The sequence below is a fragment of the Dromiciops gliroides genome, chromosome 2 (genome assembly GCF_019393635.1).
Source record: "Dromiciops gliroides isolate mDroGli1 chromosome 2, mDroGli1.pri, whole genome shotgun sequence".
Lineage (NCBI taxonomy): Eukaryota > Metazoa > Chordata > Mammalia > Microbiotheria > Microbiotheriidae > Dromiciops > Dromiciops gliroides.
Genome location: NC_057862.1, coordinates 684622316 through 684629307, shown reverse-complemented (window position 1 = coordinate 684629307; position 6992 = coordinate 684622316). Strand labels below are relative to the sequence as shown.

At 37.2% G+C, this 6992-nt stretch overlaps 1 pseudogene; it reads left to right on the top strand.

Moving 5' to 3' along the window:
• Positions 1-4221: 4221 nt before the first annotated feature.
• LOC122739637 lies at positions 4222-6195 on the top strand (annotated as a pseudogene).
• Positions 6196-6992: the final 797 nt, after the last annotated feature.

The following is a 6992-nucleotide window of genomic DNA, read 5'->3' as shown; positions in this document are numbered from 1 at the left end:
CAGCCTATTTCAGCCATCTTTTACAGGAAAATAGTTTCACTCACTTCTTTTGTGGGTTTTGCTGATCCAGGAGTTGTCTTATGGCATGTTTTTGGAAGTTTGTGAACAGATTTGTCAGGACTTTGGAGAGTCACAGCCTTTCCTCCACTACCTTGGCCTTATTGTTCTTACTAGCAAATGACCTTCCAATTTTCAGCTCCAAGTATTTCATCCTTGGAAATTTCCTTCCTTACCTCTGCTTTCTAGCTGAACTGACTTCCTTTGAGGCTTGTTTTTCCTGGTTATTTTTTTGCCTTTCCTTTGTTGATTGTCCTCAATTTATCTTGTATGTATTATGTTTTCACATAGTTTACTTCATATTATTTCTGCCTTTGGATTTTGAGCTCCAAGAGATTAAGGAATCTTTTTTTTTTTGCCTTTCTTCACATCACCAGTCTTTAACAAAGTACCAGGAATATAATAAATGCTCATTGATTATTTGAAATTATACCAATTGATACATCAGGGGGAGTTGTTGCTTCTGGGAAATCTAGAGCAAATCAAATTAGATACTAGAGGTAAAAGAGATTCAAAGGTAGGGAAATATTATTTTTCTCAAGAAGAGAAAACTATCTTTAAGCATTTAACTATGCTGATGACTATGTGACAAGCTGTGGGCACACAGAGGCAAGGAGGAATCAATGTCTGCCCTCAAGTAGCTTACATATGTCAAGAGAGATAATACATGAAATATGTTATATAAATGCAAAATAAATGTCAAAATCTCAAGTAATTTGGGGGTAAGAGAAGGGAAGCCTTAACAATTCAGTAAAGCCATAAGGTCTCAGAGATTGAATCCTGGACTGAGCCTTGCAAGGTATTAGGGATTCCAAGATATAAAAATGAAAGGAGAAATAATTCCAGGTACAAGGGACATTCTATCCAAAGTCATGAAAAGCAAAGATGGAGTATAATACACAGAGTGAACAGCAACTAATAAATCTGGTGGAAACAAGTAAGTGAAGAAAAGAATCCAAAAATATGAAAAAGTAGAGTGGATTCGAATGGAAAAGAACATTATTAGCCAAGTGCTGTTGTTTGATTTGGGGCCTAGAAGTAATAAGGAGACATTGAAACTTCTATATCATGAGAGTAATGAGGTCTGATGCAAGCTTCAAAAATATCTGGTTAGCAGTTCTGTGGAAGATGGATTAGAGTGGAGAAAGAAAGGAGGCAGAGAGACCAATGAGGAGATGATTCCAATATTCCAGGCTAAAGATGATAGGAAGCTGAAAGAATGTGATGGCAATGTGAATAGGATGAAATTAATAGATACACACAAAGTTGTAATGATAGAATCCAAAATCTTTGACAATAGATTGCATGTGGGAGGAAAGAGAATGAGAGAGAAAGATACAGAGAAACAGAGAAACAGACAGACAAATAAATAGACAGAGAACTAGACACCTACTCTGAAGATGAGTCCATGTGATTGGAAAAATAGTGCCTTCAGTGATAATAATGAGCTAACATGGTACTGGGGAAGGAGTACTGACTATTCTGAGGACATACATTCAAATTCTCTTTCTAATTAATTTTCATATGGCTTTGAGTAAATCACTTCCTTTTCATTGGCTTCCATGTCCCTTCTAGCATCTAGATCTATGATCTTCTATATTTTAGAATACAGTAGAATATAAGAATTCAGCACATTAAGACAGGTGAGGCCTTGGTACCTCCAAGCAGGAATTTACACTGAACCTCTAGGGGTTCCTTGAAGTCATTCACATCATTTATGGGGTATTAGGAAGTGAGAAGGGTGGGTCAGAGAAGAGAGTCTAGTACAGGAGGGTTCAGGGAAGGATATTTTTTTGTCCAGAGTCACAACCTTGAGGAACCCACAACTCCTGAAAAATAGAATAAATCTTACTGTGGTTATGAGGCAAAAATTCAAATTCAAAGGCAAATATTTGAGGAAAATTGACTTATAAATTTGTTCAGCTTATATATTTTTTTCTATTCAAGTCATCAAGCATTTATCCCTTTAAGTATATGTGGGAAGAAATCTTCATGGGAATCCTGATTGCTACTGGTTTCTTTGATTGTTTATAGATGAAATCATTGCATGTATATTTCCTTTAAAATCTTAAAATTCAGGTTGGTCCCATTAGACCAAGATCATGCTTTTTCAGAACATGGGTGTTTGCACATAGATTCTGAAAGTCATGTACTCTCCTTACCTGTACTAGAAACCTATATTAATAGAGTTCTGGGAGATATAACCAATTTAATCAAGTCAAAGGTTGAGATTTAAGTCAAGGTGCTAAGGGATTTCTGACGTGATTTGGAAATTTTTAGAAAAGTTCGCTCATTCATGTATTGAGCCAGCTTGCCTGCTTAGCCATCTTTCTGTCCAGGAATAGAAGTCATTTAAATGAAACTCACATAAAAATGAGGACAAGTACTAATTATGCATCTGCTCAGGTTGCCTAGAAGCTCCTTGGTGACACAGGAGAGCACACAGCACAGTGGTGGGGCTGAACCCCTTTTTGAATCACAAAGGCAGCCAACCCCTTATGCTTCACACCTCCTTGTTTCCTCCCCGTGTGGAAACTCAGTTTTAAGATCTCATTTGGCTTCTAAATAAACTCTTCTGAAGGCCCCCCAGAAGGACATGACAAAGCTAGTTCCCTTTGAATGATCCGAGTTTTAGTGCTGGAAGGAAGCTTAGAAGTAATTTATTCTAACCTCCTCTTTTTACAAATGAAGAAACTGAGGCTTGTCATATGAAGGTGATTTCTGTGAAGTCACATGGGTGGCAAATGGAGGAATCCAAACCCAGACATTCCCCACTGAATCAGATTAACTCAGAGGATCCATCTGTGCCAGTCTACTGGACACAGGGGGTGTGCTAATACACTTCATATCTCTACCTGAATGTTCCACAAAGAGCTGAAATTCAAAGTCTAAAACTAGAGTTGTTATTGTATTCACACACAAATATTTACACACACACACATACACACACACACACACACACACACACATACACACACACCATCCTTTGTCCAAACACCATTATTTCTGTTGAGGGATCCATTATTGGTCTAATCATACAGGTTGGAAATCACCAAGTCCTTGTAAAATCTCTCTCCTTTCCCGGTCATATCCACTTGGTGCTATGGATTCTATCTCCACAATAATTTTCAGAGCAACTACCTTTTCTCCACACTTAAAAGGCTATGATTTTGTTCAAGCCCTCATCTATATTTTTGTTACCACCATCTAATTGATCTACTTACTAAAGTCCCTTTCATCTCCAAGCTATAATTCACATAGTTGGCCAGATAATTTTCCAAATTCATAAAGTTTGTTCATCTCAATCCTTTGTTAAAAAAACAACAACAACAACAAACAAACAACAACAACAACAACAAAAACAAAAAACAGCCCTTCTCTCTTCCCCATTCTCTCTAGGATAACATACAATCCTTTGGCCTTAGCATTTCAAGATTTTTACAATCTGGCACCAACCTACGTGAGGAAAGTTATTTTTTGTTGCTGCCTTAAGTCACTCAAAAATGGAGTCAAATTGGGCTACTCACTGTTTCTGTATTTTGTCATGCCATGTGTCATTTCTACATATCTGGGCAAATGACTCTCAATGACTGTGATGAAGTATTTGCTCATCTCCATCTGTTGAAACCTGAATTTTCTTTGTTGCAGATTCAGCCAAGGTTCTACTTGTTCCAGAATGATTTCTCCCTTTCCTTCTCTGAAAAGTTACCGCTCTCTCCTCAAATCTCAGACTGCGTGTCTCTTGAATCACTAATTGAAGCAGCGGATAGGGTACTGAAGTTTGGAGTCAAGAAGACTTGAGTTCACACTTGGCCTCAGGCACTTCCTACCTGTGTGACCCTGGATAAGTAATTTAACCTCTTTCAGTTTCCTCAAATTTCATATTGTATTATATTAATTATGTAGGGAACTATCTGTTTATAGTTATATTAATGGAGGCGAGTCCATGTTTTTTTCTAAAACATTGTTACTTTTAAATTAGTGACTATTACACCAGTTTAGGTATTAAGCATTTATTATTAAATTATATTAAATGTTAGTAAAGAGTTCACCACATGGCATTTTTAACTCAAGCCAACCTCCACCCCAGCACCATATTTCTAAGAGAGAGAGAGAGAGAGAGAGAGAGAGAGAGAGAGAGAGAGAGAGAGAGAGAGAGAGCACATGACCTCAAGCCTTACAATACCTAATGAGAAGAGAGCTCACCAAATGACCAAGGTTCCAGACCAAAAGTGAGTTCCAAGAGGGTGCTGTCCAGGAGCCTCCTCTGCTCCTGACTTTTATCCTCTTTTGATAAAGGCATGTCATTACACACTAACATGACTTGAGGGTGGCCCATATTAAAATGAGTTTTACCTATGACCTAATGATGTAATGACCTAATGAGGAAGTGTGCAAAAAGACCATTTCTGAAGGGCAAGACAGGTGAAGTCCAGGTGTGCCTAATTCCATTGTGGTAAAAAAAAATATGAAAGTTTTTTAACAGTCGGTTAGGATAACTGAAAGACGCCAGTTTTTGAAGGACCACCCTTTTGGGGAGGAGACCAATGGCATGAGCTACGCATGCCAGTCCGCCTGCTGCACACGTCACACTGCCTGCTACGCACTCGACTTCCAGGGTGCGAGCTTAAAAGACAAGGAGAGAACGGAAGTGGGGCTTTTTCCTGCTCTGCTGGTCTCCTGACTGCACTGCACAGATGGTCTCTCTCTCTCTCTCTCTCTCTCTCTCTCCAAAGGTGGCCTTCGGTTTTGGTGAGTTTTTATAAGGAATATAGACTAAGCTTAGACTTAAGATGATTTGTATTGTGTTTCTACTTTCCTATCCTTCTAATCAACATCACCTTGTGACTACCATAACAATAAAAGGTCTATCTAGAAAACCAGAAACTTCTTCCATTTACTAGTCTGGGAGATAAATTAAGGGAAAGGTTAAGTAGGGGAGATTTATGATCTAATATCCAATTTTAAATCTCACACCATCAAGTCAATCACCAGTCCTAAGGAACTGCCCTTGGACTCCTGGGATTGTCCCAAAAAAGATTAGCTAAAGTTTCTAAGAACTACACTTTCAAGTAGTAGTGAAGAGAAACCTGGACTAAAACTGGGTCACTGTGCCCCCCCCCAATAAATCCATTATTAATAATTATTTTCTCAAAATATAGAGAGCATAATAATAGCTACATCAGATGAGGTAAAAGTTGTAAAACTCCTTATTTAATAAAATTCTTGGCACATATTAGGTGCTTAATAAATGCTTATTCCTGGCATGCTGAGGATTTTTCACGTGACTCAAGAATCATTCCACTGGTATCCTTGACTCCAGGCCCAGCACAGCTAGGACTTAGGGTCTCAAGAAGCATCTGAAGCATTTAGCATCCCAAAAGCATTGAGTACTTGATAATTTGACATGACATTTTGCTCCCAGAATATATTTGCTCCCCTCATCCCCCCCCCACCCCCAATGTATGGGAGTGCCTCTTCCCATCATCTTATTTAGAAAGAGACCTAAGGATATTCTGACAGGAGATGACGTAGAGATCTATGTGCAATAGTTCATCAAGATTGATGGCAAAGTCTATACTGACATAATTTACCCTGTTAGCTTTATGAATGTCATCAGCAGTGAGAAGACAGGAGAACATTTCTGTCCGGTATGTGACACCAAGAGACATTTTGTTGTTCATTACTCATGCCTGAAGATAGAGAACATAAATTTTGCAAAGTGAGAAAGATTTTTGTAGCTAGAAATTATATTTCTCATCTGGTGACCCATAATGCCTACACTATCTGCTATCCAGATCCTCTAATCAAAGTGAATGACACCATACAGATTGATTTAGAGAATGGTAAGTTCACTGATTTTATCAAGTTACTGGCAACTTGTGGATCATGACCAGTGTTGGTAACTTGCACCCAATTGATGTGATCACCAACAGGGAGAGGGATCCAGCTTCTTTTGGTGTTTTCCTCCTGAAGGACACCAATGGCAATAGCTTTGTCACTAGGCTTTCAAACAGTTTTATTTATATTAGCAAAGGAAACGTGCCCTGGATTTCTCTACTCCCCCCAAAAAGAACACATTTCCCCACTGCTGAGGAAAGAGATAAGAGATTGGCAGCCAAGCAAAGGAGTGGATAAATGAAGATGAGGACTAGTATCATATATGTGATTAGATAAAGATGTTATAACATGGGAAATTTTTTTTTTCAGTTTGGCAATGCATATTATTGTTAGTAAACATCCACTTCCTTCAGATTGTCTCATTTATTAGAATATAAGCATGTTAACTGATTTTATTTAGTAGTTTTCGTTTTATTATACAATTTTTTGAGTTATTGTACTTTAAAAATACAGCATTTATTAGTTCTGTCTTTTAGAATTTGTTGGATTTTACAAGCTAGTCTGAAATTAATTTTTGTGTGCATGTACATTTGAAAAAGAATGCTTATTCTAAGCTTATCTTGTCTAGTTCTCTCCATATTGCTTATAATTCTAATGTATTTAAATAAGATCAGATCAAATATTTACAGTTAATCTTTTATTTGGTTTACCACTCTGATGATGGAATGTTGACATCTATTATAGTTTTGTCTTTTTTTTCTCATATCACTGTTTTATTTCCTTTTGTGAATTTAGCATTTGTGTTTGGCCCAAATAAATGGAAAATTGTTTCATAAACAAACAAATGAGTAAATGAATAAATAGAGAAATAAGTAAGTGGATAAATATATAAACCAAAAAATAAATAGATCATTATTCCTTTCCCTTCTTGCCCAATAACCCTCTACTCTGTATTATACTCCTGTATGTATATGTAATCATAGGTCATGTGATGACTAAATTAGATCTTTGATGGACATCAGAGGTTAGCTAGTCTAAACTCTATGTGATACAAATAAAGAGAAAAAAAAAAGATCCAGAGAATGAAGTGATTT